The sequence below is a fragment of the Leptinotarsa decemlineata genome, unplaced genomic scaffold (genome assembly GCF_025532065.1).
Source record: "Leptinotarsa decemlineata unplaced genomic scaffold, Ldec_3_MD MMD2_tig00000026_RagTag_RagTag, whole genome shotgun sequence".
In the NCBI taxonomy this organism is placed as follows: Eukaryota; Metazoa; Arthropoda; class Insecta; order Coleoptera; family Chrysomelidae; genus Leptinotarsa; species Leptinotarsa decemlineata.
In genome coordinates this window covers 8,790,824-8,818,643 of record NW_027412539.1, presented here as the reverse complement: position 1 = coordinate 8,818,643, position 27,820 = coordinate 8,790,824, and the positions used below count along the sequence as shown (strand labels likewise).

The 27,820-nt window shown below is 31.8% G+C and overlaps 1 long non-coding RNA gene across 1 annotated transcript in view; it reads left to right on the top strand.

Moving 5' to 3' along the window:
• LOC111508822 (uncharacterized) overlaps positions 1-27,820 on the top strand; it is a 200,438-nt gene that overhangs the window by 73,264 nt on the left and 99,354 nt on the right. The gene's annotated exons all lie outside the window — the stretch shown is intronic.

Below are 27,820 nucleotides of genomic sequence, written 5' to 3'. Positions count from 1 at the left end.
ATCAATATACAACCAAAATTTCAAGATAAGTTACATGTGAAAATCATTGTTTCGTGCTAGAGGTGAGTTTCGATCACGCATTATTTTCAAAATTTATGAGAAGAAAAAATTATTGAAATAAAATAAAACACCACGACCGAAATTTTCGAATGATGTAGTTTGAAATGAGAAAAAAATACAATAAATAAACAGTAATTGTGAACTTTGAAAATATTAGAGCGCTAATTTGTGAAGAAAACATGTTACTGTGACTTCAAATGTAAATGTAGGCGAGCAGAAATAAATCACTCAAAAGGAATAATTCCAATGACATGCTAATTTTCAGATAGCAATAAATGAAAAAATATTATTGCTAAGTTTTCCCCAAGTATTCATTGCTGTCTAACATCACTATTGATCGCTATAGGTCCGTTTTACGAAATTTTGAAATTGATTATCTGAAAGATAGAACTGGAACCTCAAAGTAGAATATTTCATCTAGTTCATCTCCTGATAACGCCAACTTGGTTGACTCAACTCGCGTTGAGAAGAATATTGCAGTTCTAATGTTTGGGAGCAGTGCTCACTAGGGATCGATTATCCATCGAACAAAACAATATACCGATCTGAAATTTCCTTATTTTATGATTTTTGTTTGTGATGAAAGATCAAGAATAAACTTCGTGATTCATATGCAGACACAAATTCGTTGAGCAAAAGATTTTAACAGTGATTGCTTTGTTCATTTTGGAATCGGTTTGCCTCATTTACAAAAATATGTCCCTATTTCAGGCTTCATGCTATTCTTTTAGTACACGTTCCACCGCGTTGAAATTGCCAATTCCTTTAACAAATTTGGTCAGTAATTCTATTTATTTTCAAAAACTGCACCTCACGATTTGATCTCCACATACTTTATTTGAAAAATATCTCACAACATGTTTCGCTAAGACCTTAGCTTTTTCAAGTGATTTATACTTCAATTTGTTCTTACATTAATATTTATATAATACAAGTAACTATAATTGAGACTACCTCCAAAAAATTACCTGAACCTTTATCTAACGTACCTGTTCAATTATGATCACCTGAAGCATATTACCTCACATCTACATCAATAATAATTCTTTCTCAGTTTGAAAACCGAAAAGTATATATATTTATAAGTGTATTATATAAGTATTGTTAATATTTTTAAATAAATCTGTACACCAACCATATTGATACAAATTTTCTATGTTGAACTATAGTGTATATTCTAACTTCTCTTTTTTGTATAGTCCGTTCATAATTTGTTGATAGCTCACTGCAAGTTTGACCCTCATTAGAGAACTGAAATACAGAGAGGACAGCTAATATGATATAATAACAAAAACCAAACTAAAACTGGCAGTTTAAGATGTTTTCAACTAACCCACCTTGTATCTGAAGAAATACAATACAGCTATAAAACTTTTAATCCGATTATGTAGGTATTTTAAGTGGAAATGAGTGACCAGTGTCGTAGAGTATATGATTAAAACATTAGTTACTTTAAATAAATAAATATATTAATATTCTTAAACTGTAGGTACTGTAAACTGTATTTTTATTTTAAAAAAATTTCTTTATTTTATTCAAAAATAATAAGTTACTTGCAATTTGTAAAAGATACATTTATTTAATTAATACCTATTTTTAAATGATATAAACTACGATTACTTACAAAACTATTCAAATTCAAAATAAACAGGATCATCTTCGGAATCCGAGTCGTCTTGCAGGTTAATAATTATCGGTTGTGTCTCTACAGTCGCATCAATTATATTGTCAAGATCCCACATTTTTTGTTCTTCTATTGCATGTCTTACTGCATCTCGCCAATTTTGTTCTGTAATATGTTGTAAAGACTCATATAACAATTCACGTACAGCTTGTATTTTATATGACGTATTTTTTCTAGCCACATAGCTTTTCATTTGTGCCCAAATGAGATCAATTGGATTTAATTCGCAGTGGTAGGGTGGAAGTCTAAGGACTGTGATGTTTCGTCTTTCCGCCATTTTGTCAACTACGTATTTCTTGAACTTAGATTTGTGTTGCCGGGCAATTTTTAAAAGTTCTGCTTTAACCATTCCATCTTCGTAAGGCAGGTACTTATTCCGCAGCCAGTCAATGATATCCTGTTTCTTCCACGCAGTCGTTGGAAGTCTTTCAACTAGTCGTGAATGATAAGGGGCATTATCTAATACTATAATTGAGTTTGGTGGTATATGTTCAATCATCTGCTCAAAATACTCTTCGAAAACATCAGCTGTCATCTCCTCGTGATAGTCTTTTGTGCTTTTGGATTCAAATTCCAACAAACCATGCTTAGCAAATCCTTTTTCACTGCCAATGTGAGAAACTATTAATCTACTGCCTTTACCAGAGGGTGGGGAAATACCAGTAGACCAACCTTCCATAAAGGCTTGCCTGGAGCTTGATATATTTTTATCTGTCCAAATTTTTGTGAGAGTATGACCTGCGTTTACCCACGTTTCGTCCTGATAGTAAATTGGCCTTCCTTCAGCCCGAAATTTTCGTATAGATCTTAGATACTTTCTTCTCCAACATATTATCTCTTCCCGGTCAATCAAAAGTGATTTTCGGTCTGATTTCTCCCACCGGAAATTTAATTCTTTTAAAACTTGCCACAATTTGGTTCGTCCGACATGAGGCAAATCCGGGTCGTCTCTAACTTCTTGTAAAATTTTGTTTAAGTTGGGTATTTCTTTTTTGTAAAAAAATTCGTGAATTTTCCTTCGAATACCATTTTTGGCAAATTCATCAATTTCAATAGGTTTTCTCCCCCTCTTTAAGTATTCATTTGTATTTGGGTTAGCTATACCTTTTTTTTTTCTTTCTGATAGGAACCTATATATTGTTGACTCCCCTACGCCCGTCATGTTGGCACAACTCTTGATTATGTTCTGAACAGTGTTTGTGGGATTCTGAGAAACCAGAGCATCGTGAACGTTCAAAACAATAGTCTTCTCTCTTGGTGAATAGACAGACTTACTGACTGTACGCAACAGTACCGGTGTAAAACTTGATGATGTTGATGATGATGACGAAGCCATCGCAAGCAATCAAACAAAACAAGCAGGAACGAAAGGTACGTATATGTTTGTAGGAATATGAAAAAAAGTTACTCACGCACTGCACAAAATTCGCAAAATAAATATTAGAGACGTTAATTACTGCCGTAGACGCCGAAACACCAACGAGCCGTAAATTAAATGCGATTAAAAAATGTACTAAACCAAAAATTATTTTCGTTCGTAACAACTTCACCCTTTCAAGGCAAGTTTCGAATATAAACTGAAGCTTTATATTTAATGAATAAACACCTCAGGAACCTCCGCCTATGATTTTACGAGTTTTACGACCGTTTTATGACTTGGGCCCTCATTTTGTGCTATCGACAAATTATGAACGGACTATAGATGTTCTCATATTCACATTTCATATTCCTATACTAATTTTGTTTGAAATTATTATATTAAAAATGCAAACCATCATTAGACTTTTGCATAATACTGAGTATCTTTTCTAGGTGGATTTATAAGATGGTCAATTTTACAATCATGAAGATTTTCAATTCATCTTGCTATAATTTTCCCTTTTTAGAATATCAGAATCAGAACTTTTTTTTCATTAAAGACTGTTATCCTTCCACAACAGATTTCCCGAACCACCAATGACAAGGTAATTTCAACTCATGACTATGCATGAAAATATAAGGAATTTTAGGTCTCTGGCTCGAATAAAAACTGTGACTGCACTGTAACCAGGCATATTGATGCCTGGTTACAGTGCCTGATATACAAAGGTTCATGAGCAAACTGTCAAAATGAAACCAGAGCACTTTAGGACCTCTTAGTTTTAATTGATTCAGCAGAAGCAAACTTTCACAAAAAAAATCAATATAGACTTGGAATTCACACTAGTACCTAAGTTGTTTTTCATCATTCGTGCTTATTGTTTAGTGGGTTTCATTATTGAAATATTCCAAATTGGCATGAAGAATTGCCACCAAACTCTTAGTCAGTAGTGTCAAAATTTACTAGAAAAAATTGAAAAAAGTAATTTCTCCACAAAAATTCGAGAAACGTTATTCGAGAAGAATGTTTTTTTACAATTTCATATCCGTATATTGAATATTGACACAAGCGTTACAGTTTCACATTACAGTGAAGTGTACTGTTACTTTACAGATTTTCAAGATCGACAAATTATATTCAGAAAATATGGAAAAATCAAATTTCCATCAAGGATCCTTCCCGAATTACAACCCTAAAACTTTTTCAATCTTTCAAAAATCCCACTTGAACCTGAGAATATTCGACGTACTTCGTACATCGCAACTTTTCGTCCGTTAAGCGGTTTTGATCTAAGGCAGAGAATTATTCTTCAATCTGAGCTGAATAATTAAAGGCTTATGAACGCTTTGGCGGTCCTCATTTTCAACTCGAACATTCGCATTATAATTAATTCAGTGAGCTAGGAATATAAATTGATCTAAATGAAATGTTTCAATGATTTAAATTGTCGATTTGAACAAGCAATGACACATAGAAACACGTGCAAAATATATTTGACCGAGTCAGTATCTATTCCAGAATACAAATTACATAATTTTTTGTAATTTGATTCACATGAAGCTACTACAGAATATCTGAACCGATATAATAGCAAAATTGGAAAACAAAGACGAAAAGTTGATGTATTGTTTCAATGTTACGAAACGGAAATGCATTTTTTATTTTTAATTTTCATTCAGATGATTCCATACTACTCTTTCTTTTTATTGAAATGTGACTTGACTTTTTCATTCAAAATAACCCATGAATTCTTACATCGTTCAGTTGTACTATCAAAGCAAACAACTTTCATTTCAAAGAAATCAAGCGCGACATAGATAAGAAGATATAATATAATATATAAAAATGTAATATATAAAATATATAATATATAAAAAAATATATTTCAGTGGTTGGTTAGTGAAGAAGTTATACTGGTTGAATCAAACGACTGCTCAAATGTTCAGTAAGAAACGGCTAGGTAGGTACTGTAAAAGGATGACTTAGAAGATTAATCAAATTTCCCCAAACATCTTTTCAGAGAAATGTTACATACTTAGGATAATGAATAAACAGTATGCTGCAAAAATTATATTAAAAATTTAAGTTCTATTTATACCCTGTTTGGAAATGAGAAAAAATTAACAATTTGTCTTCTACACAGTAAAAGTATTTCTTTCAAAGAAGATCATAGGTTGCTTTGAAATTTTTACCTCTATGGGAGAAATTATTACTTCATGCCAACAGCGCCATGTTCCATAAGAGAATCACAATTTTTTAACGAAAAATCAAATTTCTTGGCCTTTCAACGATATCATTCGTTTGATTATATTATTGAGAAGATGAACTATTTGAATCAAGAAAATATAATATCATCTCAACATCTACCGCCTATTTAAAGAGAAAAATAAACTGTTTCAAATGGCGACCACTATCAACTTGATCTGAAAACATTTTGTTTGTTTGAATTCAAAACTGTATCCCTTCAAATAACTCAACTCGTTTATAACTAGAGTTTTGTGAATCTATATACAAAATTATATTATCATCGACTGAACATAACAGGAATTTTGTATAGAATGAACTTGAACAAGATTTCTTTCGAAGAAGTATTTCATTCATTTCAGTTTAAAAAAAAAACTTTCATTTGAACATAGATATTATTGAAAAGAATTTAAATTTAGTATTATGAGAAACTAACAATGTAGAACAGTGTTCGCGTACGCGCCAGTATGGTTTGGAAAGTGACGTTGGTGTGTTGTGATTTTAAGGAGGAAGTGTTTTATGTGTCTCTAGGTAGTGCAATTCTTTTCCGATTATTTTGTATATACCATAATGGAACAGATTTTTTACGACTGGGGTCTCACACAGTTGGAAGATATGTTCATGGGTAAGTATTATAATTGGATAAAATTGAGGTGTTTGGGTTACTTGAGAAAGAAACTCCGCTGTATCAGTAAGTACTGCGTTGTATACCTAGTACCGACAAGAAAGTGGTAAACTTTGACTGCACCTCCATTTTGCGAAAATTATACCAATGCTTCACACATGCATTATTACATTTGCCCGAGCACTGCAAGTGTATATTAATTTGAACTGAAAAACCCTCCACGTTGATTCAAATTCGCCAATCTCTTGTTTTGAACATATATTTTATCTTGTTTTAAGTAAGTGCATTTTCTCATTTTCTCTAAATAAAATTTGATTTTCTCTTAGAACGAATTCATTTTTTATTGAACGAGAGAGGGGACTTATAGTTTCGAAAATAAATTATAATACAAAAAATACCAAAATAGGCACCAGTAGGTATAAAAAGCACCTACATATAACAGCCACTTTCGGATTTCAACATGTAAATGTTTGTTGAATTCCGAAATGTCTTTACTTTCTGTAATTACTTCAGAAAAGTTTTTATTCATTGGGAACAAATTGAATATACCCTACTCAGTTTGAAATTATGTAATATATTTCCTTTAAGAATGTAAGAAATAGGTAGAAATATTACTAAACTCACTAGAGGAGAAATCAGAATTTCCAAAAACGTGAAAACAGTTGATATTTTTATTCAAATATTCACATTTCTGATAAAGGAATGTTTAAGCACTTTTTAACTTGATAGGAATCGTATGTTGAACAATAAGACCTCAGACAAGTTTAAAATTTTGAGGGTTGTCGTTCGTATGCGGACAACAATTGGGTTGATTAACGGAATAAACCCACTCATACAGTTTTTTTACAAAAAAAAGATATTTTTTTTCTATTAAGTGGCAGCAGTTTACACAGTTTTACCTTTCTAGATATCTGAAATAGTGGCTAACAATGATGTGCTGATTTATTCTTTCTTTTCAGAAACCAAGTGATGTTCCGGCAATTGTGGATAAACAAAAACAGAATGCAAAACTTGATAGACGATAGTGATTTTTTCAATGTTATTTACCATAATGGCAACTAGTTTTTAAAACTTTATTTGTGTAAAATTACTAATAAATTCATTCATTTTCTTGTCTGAGTTGTAATGTTTATAGGCTTCGATTTTTTTTTGTTAATTTGCAATTTGTCAAGAATATGACACTTTTTTATGTATGTTTTCGGATTGAATATTTATTTCTGTTATTAGTATAACTGAATGATCCCTTAATAGTGTGCGGATGAAATATGACATTTCAGCAAAGATTAGCAAAGACAATTTAGTTTTCTATTACGTTTTGTTTTTCATCATATGCTTTTTCAGGATAGTATTTATGATTTTCAATTGCTTCAAATAAACCAATCATAATATATAATGTATTATTTAATTTCTTCCCCTACCACTTATTACATTCATATTACAGATGAGATACTTTGGATTCAAGTAACTAAAGACATCCATATGAGAGAGACAGTTTACAAACAGAAGCATAAGTTCATTTTTGATGAAGTATATAAGATTATTTGATTTATACAAATAAAGGCGTTTGAATGAAAAATACTTTTCTACAAAGGAAAACAATTTATTTCTCCTACGGAGATACTTAAATAGTGTTCCAAGTTAACATATCATTCTTTTAAAACTCAAAAAAGTTTTGCTTCGAGATAAATTTTGCTCACACTAAAGAATGCATACTTACTTCTCTTGAGCTAATGTGATGATTTGTATTGAAATGTATGCACACTCTTGGTGGAATATTTTTTTTACTTGAAATAAGCGTTTATTCAAATTCCACTTGAGAGAATATATTTTTCAGTTCATGAAAATATTTCTCCATGAATATAGGAGAGCAAGATTTCTTTAAACCGAGATAATGTTCTTTACTTTGAGATTTTTATTCTCACTGTGTATGTAACTTCAAATAACTGATAAAATCTAGCAACGTTGTTGGTCATTCTAGGAAAGCCGTTCGTCTTATTTATTCATTTGATTTCATTTCAATTACATGATGTGAGTATATATTACCTATATGATATTTTTCATACGACAAAGGAGTTGTTTCAGTTTGGTCATCCAGATAGATGTGGTACCTACCGGTTATATATGGATCCACAAAAAGTATTTAAAATGAAACTTTCAATAATGGAAACTCTCATTTTATGATAAACGGATTCTACACATTACCCATATAAGCAGAAAAGACAAAAATAAAGACAGAATCACGAGAAAATAAAATCCCCAAAAAACACTTTTGAAAATGGAACTCATATAAATATGATATATCTGATTGATCAAGAGATAGGTTCTACTTTTCAGAAATATTCCATTCCTTAGTCATCCTTGATCTGTTTACTGATATGTTTTCAGATCAGAAATCCTTGAAAACAGTTTTCTCACTTCAAGTAGAATTCACGTTATCAATTAATTGAAAATGAGGAATACAATTCTCTCAACGGAGATTGAAAAATATCATAAATTCAATAATTGGAACAAAACACTTTAGATATGTATAAACTTTCAGAAGAGCGTTACTTCTTTGATTGAGACTTGTTTATTTTGTGGAAATTGGTGTTCACTGATGGTAAACTATAAAAACACACTTTTGTCTATGGCATCTATGAAAATAAACAAGTCAAAGAAAAATCCCAATTTTATTATCCTCAACGAAAAACTTAATCTAAACAATAGTCATCTCCTGAACCTATAACCCAGTTATCAAAAATTTTTGTTATTGTTATGTTTATCGATATACACACTGTTATTAATTGAGGATATTCCAGGTATGGACAATGTAGATACCAAATTATTTATGATAGGATAGGCAATGTAGGTATAAATTACTCAGATTTGAATGTAATCTTCTTAATTTTGAAAATAGTGTAATGACCGAAACTAGTCAACAAATATAGAACCATCGTGGAAAATAGACAAAAGTGTGTTCTTATATAGTGTATCCTCTTTGAGAGCACTACCTTGAAATCTATACACCATTTTAAGTACCACACCAATCCCAGTGTGAATGTCCCTTTGTAACATCTGCCAAAGATGAATAGAGTAATAGAGAATGGTTTGTATGCCGCGTTTGTTAAAGGATCAAATGAAATATAATGTGGGAAGAATCGACTAAATGCGCGCGCAGAAAAAATAATGGCGTCAAGAAGGAAGTACACAATTGGAAACTTTGGCAACCCTGACTTATTCAAATGAAAGATCTGAACATTTTCCAATGATTAATTCGTTGAAAATAATAAATGAGGTAGGTTATCAATCGTGAAATATAATATTTACTGATGAAGATCTATGAGAATAGTAACTCGAGCATAGTTTGATTTTACCCGAAAATTAAGGGACTACTGATTTCACATGAAATATTTTTTGAATCAAACGAAAGAAAAAAATGGATTAGATAATTTAGGGAACACTTGCTGCATGAATACCATTTCACAAGTGTTTTAACGATGAACGAGAACGAGAATGTTTCCTACTTATTCACCAAACTCAAACAATTGTTCATGCAGTTGCAGTTTCGTAAGAATGTATCATCTTTTCCACTAACCGATTTTCTAGAGTCTTTGAAGTCTACTAGATACTCGTTAGGACAACAAGAGGATTGCTCCGAATTCTTGTTGAATATTCTTCGTTAGCATAAAAATAGCAGAATCAATACTCCTGACCGCTCTGGATTAAATGATTCTGTACAGTCTATCTTGTCTTGTGTTTGTAAATCTTTGCTGGAAAAATCCTCACTCTTTACTTTGTAGTAAATGTTCAAGATGTAGAAAAACATACGTGATTTTCTGGAACGTCAACTAGCGTTTCCTGAAATGACTGATATAACCATTCCGTGCAAAGCTTATTGTCAAATCATCTGAAAATGAAACTTTTACCGGATGATGATCAACTGTATTGCCAAACATGTGCCAAACTAACTGACTATTAGTAGAAAACAAGTATAGCTGATGCAACAGTCAATCTAATAATGACACTGATGATCTTCAAACATAACTCAACCTCTGACGGATGCACCAAACTCTTACGAAAGTTCGAAATTGATCAACACTTCAATCTAGCAGACCACTATTATTATCTTAATGCAGTCATTGTTTACTGTAGTTCTGTCGTTGAATCTGGTCATTATCATGCTTTGGTCAAAGACAAAACGGACTGGTTCAAGTTTGACGATAGTTGTGCCACGAAGTGTTCTGGCGATGTCTTGAATTTATTGGAGCCTCTGAAGGTACCCTACATTTCGTTTTATGAAAGAGAGCACATTGGCAGATCAAGATCTTCAAATTTCCGGGTTTTCCTGCAGGTGAAAAAGCAAATGCGCCACTGGAATCAATGAATTCGCCCCGGAGCGCCAATTAATTTTTGTCGTTTCATAATTTCATGATATGTATTATTTTCTTCTTATAATAATGAAACAAAATATCTACTTCATATTCAAGTAACTGAAAAGTATTCGCAACAATTTAAACATCTATCCTTTCAATTTGAATTTTAAGTTGTTCCCAAATTTCAACATTTTCATGTAGTTCTATGAATGGACAACAAGTGCCAGCTTGGTAATGAGGTAATCACAATTCCCTATCCAGTTTAAGTTTGAGCCAATATGTAAGCCCAAAAATTTGCGTGAGTCACGATATGAAAGAGTCTCACCATTCAATTGTATCTCAATATTAGCTACATTGTTTTAATATGGATGAAATCACAAAATAGTTTCACTAGAAATAAAATAAGGTCAATGGTGGTGTAACCAACCATCTTATCGTTCATTGAATGCATCATTATTATTATTCCTATGTTATATTAATTAGACTGTATCATTGAATAGAACTGGCCGATATTTGATGAAAATCCATGTTGAAAAACTAATTAATACAATTTATTGTATGATTTTCACTATAAAGGGTTTTACAAAAACCGCGACACGTGTTTCGCTATACAATAGCTGAAAGTTACTTTCCGTTTGTGTCGCGGTTTTCGTAAAACCCATTATAGTGAAAATCATACAATAAACCGTATTAATTAGTTTCTTTTAGAATGTATCATGCAGAGATTGTAAAGATTCCTACATAGATTATGATTATTTTTCCTTTTGTAATAATTTTTCTTACATAAATGTTGCACATTTACTCACTTGCTCTGATAATTATTTTGATTCATTCAAAACAGGCATCACGGACATCATAATATATGTTGAAAATAAGACAAAACTTTGTAACAGCTCAGGTAGTAATCATGTAAAGAAATAACATTTCAAATTGGTGACAGTGACTGGCCTATAAGTCATTTTCTTAAATTCAGGGAAAGATTAAAATGGTAATTTTGGTAAATTATTTTCTCCTCACTTGATGATTCAAGGGAGAAATATTTTCAGTGTTAGTTATGTTTTCGTGTTAAATGCATTAGACATATATAATGTGTCCAAGACATTTTGAAATCTACAATGTTACTTATACCTACCAGATAATTCTTTGTTTCGCAATATATGAAAAACTAAAATTTGTGATGATTTCTCTGAAACGAAAAGTCAATGTCAGCTTGGAAAGTGACATTAAAAATGGTTTTATTTTTTAAATACACCAAAAAATAACTAACGAATTGGCGAATTTCAGTTCAGTTCGAATATCTCCGGAACTATTTAATCGAAATCTATAATGGAGTATCAGTAATATAACTGAGTTACAAGTTGTAATTTGAGCGCCTTTGTATTTATCTTAGTACCTGATTTTCTTTACATCCTTATCTTGAACAGAACAAAATGTGACTTCAAACTCCTATGTTGAGTCCAAATGTAAATGATTACTGATAGTGAAGTTTCCTCTTGTTCTGATGAATCCGAATCGTAATATTAAGAGGAACAACAAATTTTCGTCAAAGTAAGTAACTAGGTAGGTACTTTAAGATTTTGTGTGAGTCTACAAACGTCTATATGTGCAGATGAACCAAAAAAATATTACTTTCAAATTTTACAAACAAATAGAAGATACAAATCTTAGAACGTCTGAAATTAAGAAGATGTTAACCAGATTGAAGAGAATATTGTATTCACCTTTCACATTATTCATGAGAAATGATCGAATGGCTCTCAAGCCAGAATTTGTACCATTCAGAGCTGTGTTTCGAGTACTTAGGTACATAGTAAATTAATAAACCGTTTTCAACTGGTGGTTCACTGTTTTAACACATTTTCAATAACCGAGTGCAATATCCTACCTATCCTACTTACCTATACCTATCCTATCCTATTTTATTTAAAATCTGCAAAATAGAACACACGTTAAGAAAGTAAGAGATACAATAACCAACCAAACGAACATTGGTTATGGAGTTTCCCAAGAAATCATATTGGATCTAATATTGTTGTCGGTGTATATAAATGATTGAACATGATACTGTCATAGTATATATTACGAACAACTGAACTGCAATACTCAAAAATGAAAACAAAACCGGTCTTAGTGAGGTATTCAATATGTTGTGTCATATATTAAACTTTATTCATGTTAATGGATGTAGCTGTTACTACGTGGTAGGAGATCACAATGAAGAATGAGAAATAAAACTTTCCATGTTTATTTATTACTCGTATTTGTAACTAACGTTATTGAAGATTCGTCCTATAAGGACAACTGCAGTTTTATTTTTTTCATATATTAAATATCAGCAAAATTGCGAACAATCTCCTCTATTATTTAATAGATGGATGAACTATTTCTGTATTGATATATTTTTTTTCTACACCCGTACTCTAACAATACACTTATATGACCATAATCCGTGTCATAATGATATCCATTATGATACAGATTTTTCATAACGATACAGATTATCAACCAATAGAAACCAATAATTTTTCAATCAAGAATCCTGTTCCTTTGTTTGTCCTAGATTCTAACCTAAGTAACTAATTGCTTTATTTGTCAAAATCAGTTTTCATATTACCTACCTATATTATCAAAATGTCTGAAAACAGCGATATAGAAGGAATACCATCGACTCCAATATTTTTAAAAGATCAGATTAATTACAGTTGTCATATTCAATATAAATATAATTAGAATCTTTATAGTTTTCATATATCCATGATAATACCATTAAGTTTGTGTTTTTTTAAAGAAATATGAGTTAATTACTGTAAATGTGTTCAATACAAATATAATATTTATAGTTTTTCATTATTTATCGGGTTAAGAAAAAATAGCGTATGCAACTCTCATGTAATGGTTATTAATACACTCGCATATACCATACAAAACTCGCCTTCGGCTTGTTTCGTATCCCGGTTAATGCTCGTGTCTTAATAACCATCATTACATGATCGTTGCATAATATACTATTACTTCTCCTCAAACCAAATACGACTTGAGAATTTCTGTAGACGTTTAAGTACCCAGTGATATACGGTTCGTCTAAATAAAATAGAACTTCAACTTCTTTAATTTTCCAAAAGATGGGGGTATGAAAAACCGCCTAAAATCAACAAATCTATTAACGACAAACTTAAAAAAAAAGAAATACTTTCACAACGTTTGCATTCTTCGAGAGTATTTATACAACAAGGTATAATGAAAGCTACATCATGAGAAAATCAAGTAAATGGAAAGTGACATATGAACCCCTAGAAAGTTGCAGAGGTTTGAAGAAAACCCTATCAGATCCCTTCATCAGAAGATAAAATCTCCAATCCAACAAGTGAGATGTAACTATTTCGTTTTTTGCAAAATCCACCATCCAACATAGGTGACTTATAATGAAAACTTTGCAGTTTTCAGTTACGAACTTTTTTTTTGAGGACAGAACACAAGCGCAACAGGAAAATCTTTAAGGCCCTCTCAGAGCGGTGCCTGTGCGAAAGTAGTAATTCACATTGGATTTGAATCACTGGAGATTAAATCCATTTGAAAAAACACTCTCAGGAAGTTTATTCCACATAAACGCAGTTCTCCAGATGAAAGAGTTCTCAAACAGTAAAGTTCGAGGTGTATTGAGATGAACCTCAAAACGAGGAGCAGCCACAGTCCGTCGCGTATGTCTGATATTACCGCTGTTAGTGGAATCAAATGTTCCAAGTCAGTTGAACACTTTCCGTGAAAGTATCTATAGAAGAGAGACAAATCCCCAACCTTTCTTCGATGTTCCAGACTATGACGGTTGCCATTGATGTTCGCGTCTTCAATTAGTTGAATGTAGCTTTTCTGGATGGAATCCAGCAGCTTCAGGGTATGCTTAGGGGCGGAGCTCCATATATGAGAACAATACTCCAGAGAAGGTCTGCTCTGAGCTTTATAAAGCATCAAAATTTTTTGAGGTGTGTACAGTTTTCTAGTTCGGAACAGCTTTTGAGAAGCAGTCTTTGCAATTCCAGCGACATGCTTGTGCCAAAACATATTGGTGTCCATTTAAATCCCCAACAAACTTATCGAAGCAGAAAGCGGAATCGTCTGTCCTGACATTATATCCGGTTTGAAGAAAACCGATGCCTGGGTTTTTTTTTGTGGCATTGGATTGAAACTTTACAGTTTGTTCTTGTGATGCATTGTTTGGAACCTTGGGTGTAGTAATGAATATTACTGGAGTTTTTTCCAACAATAAACCGTTATTTTTAATCCTCGACACGTGTTTCAATCACAAAGTGATCATTTTCAAGAGGAAGATTAAAATAAACTAAACTAAACTAAATCCAGTTTAATCTTTCCCTTGAAGATGATCACTTAGTGATTGAAACACGTGTCGATCCCTACACCAAACCGTTATTTTCAACACCTCGACACGTGTTTCAATTACCAAGTGATCATTTTCAAAAGGAAGATTACCAGCCCAAAGGGTAAGGGAGCAAGGCTTCAACCTGACGACGATGAACATCGCAGAAGAGGAAGATTAAAATGAACTAAAGTAAACTAAATTCAGTTTAATATTTCTCTTGAAGATGATCACTTAGTGATTGAAACACGTGTCGAGGTGTTAAAAATAACGGTTTGGTGTAGGGATTAAACTCCAGTAATATTCTTTACAGTTTGTGTCTGAAAGTTACTTCTTTGCATGATCTACACATGTTTGTGTAAATTAATTTAATGCTTTCTTCCTTTATTTGGAAGATTCCCAAATTTTTTGTATGAAGATGGAGAAGTAGAATGCCAAAACCTTTATTTCACAAATATGAATATCCCCTACAAATAAACCCTTTTCAATTCAAAGACTGATATTGTTCTTAAAGTATTTATAATTCAATCATCCAAGTTTAAAATTATTTGCATTTTTTAGATTTTGGTACAGACTAACGTATCTAATTTCATTAGTTCGGACTTCCATTGTCTAATATGATATACATTGATTTGGAATCTCTGAAAGAATCTGTAAAAAATTAAAAACAAATTAGCTGAAAAATTATAATTATTTCAAGCAAAAAAAACTGAAATTACAAAGAATTCCAAACTTGGTGTTTTAATCATTTTTTAATTTCCATCTCGTGTTGATAGTTTAATTTTTTTTTATTTTATGGTTGTATTTTATTTCATTGTAATTTCAGTTGTTTGCTTGATTTAATTATTATTTTTCACCTAATCTTTTTAATTTTTTACATATTCTTCAAGGGATTTCAAATCAATTTATATCATATTAGATAACGGAAGTCCGAACTAATGAAATGCACCACGAAATATTGTCTTCAAACTAACGTATCTAACATCAACACTCACCTTAGCCATGCAAAAGTTTCTATTTTGGATTGTTTTTTTATTTGGCAATGATTAAGTTAGGTACATGGTTACATTAATATCATTACATTGTATTCGTAAATTGAGCAAATAAAGCTATATCAAAGTCTGGATAAAGTATCCTCAGAATACTTTCTAGTTTTCATTCCTGAGAACTCGATAATGATATGGAAAATATTATGATATATGATATTACAAAAATGGAAAAATGAATTCTGGATCAAGTATTCTCAGTATCCACAAATTCTATCAGAGAGTGATAGAAAAAGAGAGAAGGAAAGAGGGCGAGAATAGAGGCGGTAGAAAAGACAGAGAAGAGAAAAGAGGAGGAAACGAAAAAAAAAAACAGCCGCTCACTGAATCTACAAATCCCCGTACAGAGTGCTTTTTGTCCCCTTTTTTTCAAGGACCATTTTCATTATTATTAAATGCGTTTTCTGACTATCATGTATTCAAAACGTATTCGTCTGTGATTCAAATACACTCATTTTGGCGTTGAAACGATGACGCCACACCAACTATGATTTGAAACGTATTCATCATGATTTTAAATTAGCGTGAGGTTGGTTGGAATTTGACATTTGACACAAATTGAATCATTCCATTCTGGCGATTCTTATTATTATTGACGTAACTACGAAACGTTTTTGAATACACACTGGAATACGATTAAACGTCATAAAACACCTTAAATTGTTAGCAATATGTCTGCAAATATTATTTCTTTGAATACGGCCGTATTATACCCTATATTTCCCAGAGATGGACTCGATCGTTGTGTTTTATGTGTTTATCGAACATCAAAATTATTTTCACTGTCAATGAACGACCTTCAAGAACGACATGGCAGTGAATGAACCGTACCGTTTCCTCGCTATAAAATCATGTTTTATGTGTGTTACATCACGTTTTGTTATGACCTGTTTCTTAGTTCATAAAATTGCACTGACGACACCGCGACCGTACTTGCAATGGTTTGATCCACTAGGTCAAAAATATCAACAAATTGAACTATTCTTTTCTTAATCTTATTTGACACTACTTCATTTACTTTTTTTATGTTAATATTCGTTATAAGCATTATATTATTTTCAGCTGTTGGTCATGAATTCGAAAATAAAAGAGAATGTTTTAAGATAAACAAGAATAAGGTTATTATCCTGATCATGGGCAGATGGTTCTTTAAAAAGGGATCCAGAGTTGATCACTTGCTGAAAAATATAATAATACTGATATAAATAGAAATAGAACAAATAGTAAATAAGACTATTAAGATAATGCTATGAAAATCAAATGTATTTTAATAGAAACCACGATGTTTCCAAGTTTGTTCATTTTGGCCGTACATGAAAAGAGTATATGAATTGTATATTCATTAAATATAGTCAGATATGAATATTAAGGAATTAAAAATAGTTACTTGGTGGGTAGTTGACTAAACAATAATCCACCGACCAAAAATTTGACAAAAATTGAGGCTTTTTTAAATAAAATATTTTTTATGTTGAAGGTTCATATACAAATATTTGAAGGCTTTAGAAGATTCTTGTTCGAAAAATTGAGAGAATTCAATTTTTCATTTTTTGATGAACAAAGATGTTGAAAAATAAAAATTTGAAATGTAGCATTATTTTTTTTCAAATATCACCATTTTTTTGTTTTCTTGTAGATAAAAGCTACATGAATATATTTTTTGAATTCATATTTTTATGATAAAAATTGTTATGCAAAAACCGTATTCTTTTTTCATTGCATGACAAGACCTTTCATTTTTGTCAGAAAATATTATTATTTAAATTCCATTTTTTCAAATCATTATATCCACTGTTCTTTCGTATTGTGAAAAATATTTCTCTTGATTATTTTTGTTTCATTCGATAAAATAATCGTTATAAACAAATTAATTTTCACTCTTCCTTTTCTAAAATATAAAACATATAAATGAACAAGTAGGTACTTACCTTTTTTGAGGAAAAAGTAAAATTGAATGAAAACCAGTTTTTTTACAAAAATGATTTTACAAAAATATGGTACATCAATAATAATATTTTCTGACAAAAATGAATAAGCCTCTTCACGATTTAATTTTTTCAACGACCTCATAAACGACACATTTTCTTATAAAAAAATATATTCATATAGCTTCTATCAATGAGGAAACAAAACAACAGGGATATCTGAAAAAACAATAAAAATAATGAATATCCAAAACATATCAATATTTTTTAGCAAAAATGAAAAATTTCAATCATCTCCTAATGAGTGATTTAAACAATGACATTGAAAAATTTTGAAAAACATATATTCATGTAATTATTATTAATAAGATTACAGGATACTTGAGAGTTTATTTTTCATTTCGTGAAATATTTGATTGTTCATCAAAATGTGAAAAATCAAAATGTTTCAAAGTCCTCATCGAATAGGTCTAAAATAGAAACACATTCCAGGCTTCCATTTCAGAAATTATCAAGGTATTCACGTATACCGTCAACCAGAAAAAAAATTATAATTAACAAAAGCACAGCTGATTGATGAAAAAACAGATTTCAAGCATATCTTTTTAAACAATCAGGTGGAAAACTTTTTGATGGCGAATTACTTGATGAATGCAAACAATTTGAAACCTCTGGCGTGAAATGAATCTGTTAGAAACAATTTACCCTCGTCAGAACAAAAATTATGTCCCTCGACGTGAGTTTCGCTCCGAGTGAGCATCATCAGGAGATGATTACAACTGATGATTCTACCTTGGTTTGTTAAAGGCGCGTCGAGAGACAGCATTTTTGTGCTGGTGAGAAAAAAGGTTTAAATACAACAACCAACCACTAAATATACCTATTTTTATTCATTAACATTGGGTTGAAATAATATTTTTGTTGAAGTACCCGAATCAAACGTTGCCTACCGAACCACCTATTTCTACCCGAATTTTCATCGTTCAATTGAAACTATGAATATTGGTCCTACCGATATTAGCAAAACTAACATTCTCTTTTCGTTAAACGAAATTGTTTTCCAACTATTTCTTTGCGCAACTTGACTGAAATCGTTAAATTATGAATCAAATGGCATTTTACTCATAAGTTTTTTGTTGAGGTGAACTGAAATTTTGTGAAATGGCACTGGAACTGGACAATCAAGGGAATATGTTTTGAAGAAAATGAGGATTGCTCAAAAATGCAAAAGCATCAAGAGCTACTATTTATGTTATAATTGTAATATTTGTATATTTTACTCAGTGTAGAAAAGTTCACCTGATTGATAAATTTACTCCCGTATAATTTTTCTGAACAGCACTGATGTTCAAAATAATGTGTATTTGGATTCTACTCACCCCCTATTTCAAAGTTATGTCTGTACCGAGGGTTGCTTTTTCCCTGGGGGTATGAATGGATATATTGATTAATCTCAAGTAACTGAAAGACAATACAGAATGTAGCTCAGAAAAAAATTAAAAGAATTGTGAATTCAGTGTGTCTGTAAACTGAATATCAACAGAATAACCAAAACTGAAAGTTTCAACGTGAACTAACCAAAAGACCATGTATTTTTGGAGAAAACTCATAGAACTTTATTTTGATGATTGAAAAAACCTTTATTTGTATTCCTCATAAAAGCATAAAAGCATTCAAAACCAAGCGAGTTATAGAGAAAATATTGTTGGTGTCTGTTCTAATCGGTGACAACAAATGTAAAAGTTGACCGCTAATTAACACCTTAATTGAAAATAATCCTTACCACTTCACTTCAATATGTATTTGTATTATGCTCTAGAAATTATATCGGCTTGAAGTGCTTAAATTTGGAAAATATTGAGCATGAAGAGCAATTTTGCCAAAAAATGTATTTTCTTCAAAAATTATGTGAAATATTGCTACAGATGTGTTGTATTCATAATACTGCAATTATCAGTTCTTGATTCATTCTGAAGAATTTTATGCAAAATTACAAAAAAATGCTGTATTAACTTCAATTTGAATATAATAATATTCATTACCATTTCCCACAGCTTAATCCATTCAAATTATTCTCAATCGTTTTCAGTCAACACACTCATATTAAAAACAGTATAATTCAACCTATCCAAATACAATTTCTAGAATAAGTAATTCTTTCAGTGATTGGATAAAAGAATTCAAACTATTTTGAAGTATTCGAGAAGCCATATGTTTCAAAAAACAAAAAATAGAAAGCGTAGTATACGATAAGATTAATTAGTTGATTTCGAACTCAGGTGAAAACGATTAAGACTTTATTCCAGATAATGAGATAACATCAAGTCAATTTGCATGATAATTTTGCCATGAATATTCATTGAACAAATAAATATTCATTGACAACAATCATGAGCGTACAATAAGTTTTAGTCTTCAAAATCTTTACAAACTGTGAAAATTGAAAAAAATAAATTCAAAGTGAATGGAATAATTTTAACTTTTTTAAGAATTTTTTTTCAGTCACTCGTATCTTTAGAATAATCATAATACTCGAACTTTGAATTTTGTCCTTGAAATATTAAGAGTTCAAATAACATATTTATGAACTTGTTTGCAAACAAATTATGAAAAGCAGAACCAATGAAGATGTTATAATGAATTTCACTAGTTTGGACTTCCATTGTCTACTATATAAAATGATTTGAAATCCCTGAAACAACCAGCCATCACCCGAAGACGATTGTAGATACTAACAATCGAAACGTCGTGAACTAACGTGGCTTGGAATCTCTCAACTTTTTATTTTTATTTTCTTTTTCATTTCTTTACTTTTAATAATTTTTTGTTCAATTGTTCTATTTTTACTTGTATTTTTTTTCGCTATTATTTTATTTCAGGTTTTTTCGCTTGATAAAATTGTTATTTTCAGCCATTCATTTTCAATTCTTTTTTAGTTGTTTCAGTGATTTCAAATCATTTTATATAGTAGACAATGGAAGTCCGAACTAGTGAAATTCATCATGAAAAATTGTTAATCACCTTCAAACAAGATGTTATTATATTTTTTGGGGAATTGACAATAGCAAGTCAGTAAATTAGTGGGAAAAAAGAAACACAGACTGCACACACAGACACACAGGAATTATTGACAAAGCCGCAAATTTTCTTTAGTTACCATACAACTATATATACATATAGAGAACATATATAAAAATAGCTTGAATACAGAGTAAAGATATATCTGCACAAATTTAACATACTTCAACAGTTTTATCCCACTATGCAATACATACGGATACTGAAGAGGGATATTACACATTGAAGAAACAATACTGGAAAAGTTTGAAATATTAAAAATACAGTATACCATACTTTGTCTATATATTAAAAATACAGATGATAAAATAAATTAGAGAAAATTGTTTTCATAGAACTCTTGTAAATTATAATAGGATCCAGTATATAATAAATCTTTTACTTATTTCCGAAATTAACATTTATGGTCATTATTAGGCATTGTCAAAGACGAAACGGAGTGGTTTAAGTTTGACGATAGTCGTGTCACTAAATATTCTGGCGATATCTTGAATTTATTGGAGCCTCTGAAGACACCCTACATTTTATTCTATGAAAGAGAGGACATTGGCAGATCAAGATCTTCAGATAATTTGTATTATTTTATATGTAAATCTGAATATGAATATGACTGAACATCTTAAGACCAATTCAATATACCGAAACTTTGAGTAGAGTAAAGGTTGCTCTTTTCTGAATAATGAAAACAGTATGCAATTGAGTTTTACAACATACTTCCCAAAAAGGAGGCCCATACTTTAAATGAAAATCAATGAGAGCCAATAAATGAAAATAACGTGGCCAGTTACATTGTATATCTGATGAATGATGAAATATATTATGAAACTCACCAAAGCAGAATTCTAAAAGAGCACTATCCACGAATTCGACACTCGCGAGAAGTGAACTTCTTTATGTTTACTAAAAAACGAACTGATAGAACTTAACTACCCTGTCAACCCTTACGCCTCCGCTTCCGTCACTTCACAATGGTCCTTCTTACGCAACCCAATATTGCCCATCAATAAAACGAGGCCCTTACACAATCAAAAAAATGCAAACCCTCCGACCCTTTCCGAATAGAATAAGTTTTTATTTGGAAAGTGAAACTTTATAGGTGCAATTGGATAATAGTTGAACAGGTAAAGGGTTACGAGGTTTATTGAAAACGAAACGCAAAAAACCACAAACCATGGCCAGAGTTGTTTTGTCAATCGTCAAGGTTGGTGCACAGGTGATTTTAAACATGTGATTAATGGTGCTTACATTGAGATTAATGGGCAGGCATTCAAGGTAAAGCTTCATTAATATATCTTTAAGTTTGAAATGTAAAACGAAGAATAGAAGAAAAAATCCTCAGTCTGTTGATGTCTCTAAAATTTTCAAAAACTCTGCAAACCCTTCTGACACACGCAGGAAAAAAAACAACGAATGAGTTTCAATAAAGTAATATGTGAGAATTCAATTTCATCTGTGAAAAAAAAGGTAATTTTTCATGGGTCAGCATATACTGTTGTCAAACTAGTGTATTTACTGTGTTTTGAAGATTTGTTGTATGACTAAATGTCTGAAATTATTCTTGCAAATGTTTTGAGAACTTACCAAAGTTATGAATATCCTCATTGCCCCTAGACGTAGATCAAAAGCATAACCATTTCAATTCGAAGAGCATTTTACTGAATTAACAAATACCGGAAATCTTCATGCCGATCATTATATAAAAAATTTCGAATGTTATGTATTAAGCTTCCGAGTGTCGCTCTCCATATCCATTAATTATAATCAATTGAACCTGCCGTGTCCCTAATTATGAATACAATTAATGATAGAAATTCATTTATCTGCTACTTTAGCGATAAAATATTTGACCGTCCCCTCATTTCCTTTGAATAGCATACGTTAAAATTCTCGTGAGAGAGAAACTGACTGCTTGAATGGTCATATAAAAAAACGACACTTTTTTTTTGGTTGATCTCATATGGAATCTATAGGCTTTATAACATTTTTAATCAGAACTTTTGTTTAACCGTTAAAATATATTTTACCATCAGAATTGAGTGCCTCAAGATTTCTGACTAGTTTTCGTTGGTAATGAAGAAACTGAAATTCGCCACAACGTGTGCTGTAAATAGATATTGATATGTTTAAAATATACAATTTCTAAAAAGATATTATGGTGTAATAACATTTCTAATTCAATTTTGAACCTTTTCACTAATAATTCTCTTGTCGTTAGGGAAGGGAATTGTAGATTTCAATTTCCGTAGACATATATACTCTGAAATAATCAAAAACCAATTTCTTGTTGAACACGATAACTTATACACGATAAGTTATTTATTCTGTTGAAATTCAGCATGACTCTCTATAGAGGAGATTGAGGAGATGGCTCAATACACTATCATTGCCACTTCTTTGTGTGTCTTCATCCTGATTTTCTTCATTCAACCCGATAAAAAAACTTGAAGTCTAGCTACCAAACTAGACTTTTACAGAGATGAAACACTTTTTCCCTTCAGCGATAAAACTGACAGCCATGAAATTACCATCAAATCAAATTGAATTAATGGAATCGAACATGATTGTGACTTGATATTGAAAGTTTATATGAATGCTACTACAAAATTTCTCAGATTCAATTTAATATTATCATTTTGACAGTGACTAGTCCTTAACTCTACTGAGGTAACTCAACTTTATATGTGAATGAAAAAAAAAAACTCACCAATACAATGATCAGCTACAAATGAAATGAAAAACGAATCACCTCACGAAGATAGCATATCAAAAGCTTCAATTCCAACTCATCCTTGCTTACCAACAGTGATGATATGATTTTCATAAATCTCAATATCTTAATCGAAAGTAACTGATATGATATATTTTCAATTTGAATCGAAACATTATTCTGAATAGTAGTAATATGTTTGAAATTGAAAAGAATACGCGATGTGCAAGTCAAGTAAGTCGGGTGGGTCGGGTACTGACTCTGTAACATCATGTCAAGGCACGATATATTTAAACAATGAAATCCTATTGTAGAGAAATTCGAGTTTAGTCATTTACGTACCCTGTTCATATATTCAAACATTGTGGCTTCACTAATTGTACTGTCACACATATGTTATTTTTCAAAATAGTTCCAGATGAGTCCATTTTTTAAACTCAAACTTATTGTTGTTGTTGTTGTCGTTATTATTGAGCAATGTCAATCGAGTTACCAATTAGATCGAGTTAAAAGTTTTGTGTTTCAGGTATTTAATGATCTAGCATTCGCAATGATGTATATTCATATATATTCTTTATAAATTTTTCGATTGATGACCTATTTATTTTGTGGAAATTCATAATAAATATAATATAAGATAGAGAAAATAACTTTTATTTAGTTTCTACTAAACTCTTTATTTGTTACGACCAGTTTCGGTTCAATAAACCATTCGCAAGTAATAACTACTTGAAGATTCCTCCAAATACTAATGAATCCTAAACTAGTTGTCAAAATTCACAAGTTTAAAAGGTAAAAGCTGCATCATAGTTCCAGTTGGTCATGAAAGGTTTTGAAGTTGGGGTTTTTATTCAATTTATTTATTTATAATGCTTCCAAATTAGACAAAAGTTATTTTTTTCTATTCTATATTTTTTATAATGGTTGAAAAAAAAATATTTCAATAATACCAAAATCTGTAAAGGATTTTCTTCAAATGAAAATGATCCTCGAAAAATGTCAACGAACTCAATATACTGAACGGAAAGTAATTCCAATTATTAAAAAAATATCTTAAACCCGAATCATGTCAGAGCCCTTCCAACTCCTCCCGCTACACTCCGCTAATCCCCAAAGGAAAGACACCATCTCAGGCTCCGAATAAAATATTCATTCAAACGAAATAAGATTCCCTTTTCCAGATCTTTCCATTTTCGAGTTTCCTCGCAAAAAGCCACGTCACATCGAATTAGCCATTTCTTTCCATGTTTAATCAAAATATTTGAACACGTCGTGTCACCCGAGATTCGCGTTCATACCGTAAACATACCAGGCGATAGAGGATACGTGACAAAACTCAATTTGTTCAGAAATGTCTTCGCCATCTTGTAATGTAATCAGGTTGGCAAAAATATGTTTGTGTCTTCTATCGGAGTTTGTGATTTCTTGCGGTAATTCGTTTCGTTAGAATTAGATTCGTACCTGGATTCATAATTCCATGAGATTACCTCAAACACAAGAATGAAATATACGAATATTTGCAATCATGTAGTTGAAATAAGAGGCCGAAATCGTAGTCGTAATTCAACATCATTCAGCACTGTTTCGACTCGCCATAGGTTTCATCAGTTGTGCTAGGCTGAACAAAAAATGCATCGCTGGACTCAACTGTCCTTGAGTAAGTACAGACGATGACATCTTTACCTATGATGATACTATATATGGCTACGAAATGATTTTTTTTGAAATACATATGTACTTTGTTTATCTTGGACATTTCAGACACTTAATAATTGCCTTTTCCTACAATTCAAATCAATACAATGCGACGAGGTCGTAATTTTGTTGTGATGTCTTTTAGTAGAGGTCTTACGAGGTCTCGAAAAATATTCATTTATTCATCAATTTCTATTTTGTCCTTTTCAAAGAAGTCCAAATAGTCTGTCAGCGTTCTTTCCAATCCTCAAAGCAGTTCCGATATGCAATTTTTGGTAGTCGATAAACGCCGTCGTTTTATTAGTCTTCTCAATCTTGGGAATAGGAAAAGTCGCAAGGCGCCAAATCTGGTGAATATAGTGGCTTAGGCATGATTACGGTGTTGTGTCTGGCCGGAAAATTTCGAACAAGCAATGACGAGTGTGCTGGTGCATTATCGTGCTTTCCCACAATATCTTACATTTTTTTCGTATTCTTTCTCGCAAGCGGCGTATAACTTTGAGATACTCCTTCCTTATTGACCGTACCACCGTGTGACTTTTGATGCACTACTCGAAGAAAACCGTGAGCAAAACTTTGTCATTTGTTCGAACTTGGTGTGTTTTTAGGGTATTGGCTCTCCTTGGCTCTTCCATTGGGATGATTGGACTTTGGTTTTGATATCATAACCTTATAACCATGATTCGCCACCAGTTAAGACCTTTTCAAGCAAATCTGGATCGCCGTTAACGATGTTTTTGGTCAGAATTCAGCAATTTCGTAACGAACTTTGCTGTCACACGCTTCATGCCCAAAATTTCCGATATGCTGAGATCCTCTGCAACTTCTTTGATAGTGATTTCACGAGACTATTTTGGAATGTTTCACAATGACCAGGGAAATTCTGAGATGTTCCCGAACTTTCCAGACTAGTTCCAAATATTTCAGAATGTCCCGTTATATTATGGAATGTTCCACAATATTCTGGAATGTTCCAAGATGTTCTGGAATGTTGTGGAATGTTCTTGAATTCCGAAGTCGGATCGATCGCTAGTGACTTATAACCAAAACACGGCAGTGACAAATGAAAACTGTATAATATCCGGAAGTCTATTTTTTGAATGTTATGGAGGTAACTATGAATGGTGTCTTGAGATCAACGAGGTTATCTCTAGTATGAAGCTAATGATAACATCTTGAGAGTTGTTCAAATTATGATGACAGGCATGAAAAGTCACAACTCCAAATTGTATTGGTTAAATCAATGAGTAAGTAATTGATATAAACATATATAAGATATATCATTAGATTTGGGGTATTTTCAAAAAACATTTTATGAAATCTATCTTAATGAAATCCATATTAATTGAATGTATATTCTGAATAAAAATTCAAAAATTCAGTGTGACATACTGCTATTGAAATGTATTCAATCACCCAGTGCATACATATCATTTATTTCACAAAGAAATACCTATGGATTTTATATGTTTTGCTACATATGTTTTTATATAGTCGAAGAATCGGATGTTAGCAGTCGATTGGAAATATTTTATGTGAATAAACTACACTCAGTTTTGATTTGCAATTTTCGTAACTTCACCCAGTACACAACATTCAGAAATAGTCGAACTTTCAACAAATTATTGTCTTTTGAATTTCAGATATTGTACTTATGCAGATGGTATCACTAAGTTATTTAAATTAAACATTCGACTGTAAATGTACGTTTTAGTTTAGTGAAGTTGTAAGACTGAATGTGTAATGAATATAAATAATGATAAAAGAGTCGCGTTGAAAGCAGTAAATATTCAACTAGAAAGAATACATAATGAAGTTAACAATCTTCCAAATGAGATTTTAATTCAGTAAAATTGAATTGAAAATTTCCCAATTCAGGAGAAATAAATTGAGAAATGAGAAGAAAAACTAGAACAACTGGCGTAGAATAGATCCACAACAAGCTTTTTTCCTAATACCAGAATATCATGGACGTCGTGGATTTTTCGTGACTTCAGTCTAATTTCTAGACTATAAGTTCGTCTAGCATCGTACAGTGTGACAAAATTTGGATGCAAAATCACAATTACTGCTGCAGCAATAATGCCTATAAGGGTAGTCCAAAAGCGAATACACTCACTTCGATATCCTTGACCTTGGTTTTGTTCGTGAATTTTGTGGACAGTTGGATAGGTAAACTATACTTCTCGGGTGTTTTTGAGATGGTTCGGCCTTTTGGCAAAGCTAGGGATTGCTGGTATGTGAATTTCTTGGAATTCATCCGTAGAGCAGGGAGGGTGAGTGTAAGCCCACAGCACTTAGGCCACATGTGACCCATTGTACATCCTCCCAAGGAATCGTCCTCCTAGGTCATCGTCCATCTTGTCCTTTCCAGGAAAGTGGACAGGTCACTGGGAGACATCTCCTTTATATCGGCAGGTGTAGCAAAACTCGCCGAACACACACTCTCTTATTGACGATAACTCCTGGCACTCGCACAGGATATGCTTGACAGTCTCATCTTCCTGTTCACACATCCTGCATAGAGGTGTGTCCACTAGCCCCATATTATGGAGGTGTTTCCTTAGTCGACAGAGGCCAGTCCGAAATCCTACTGTTAGTCGTAGATTTTTCCCGGTCATTGCCAGCTATTTCTTCTGCGCCAGCTATCCAGGGTCGTCCAAGGTGATCCT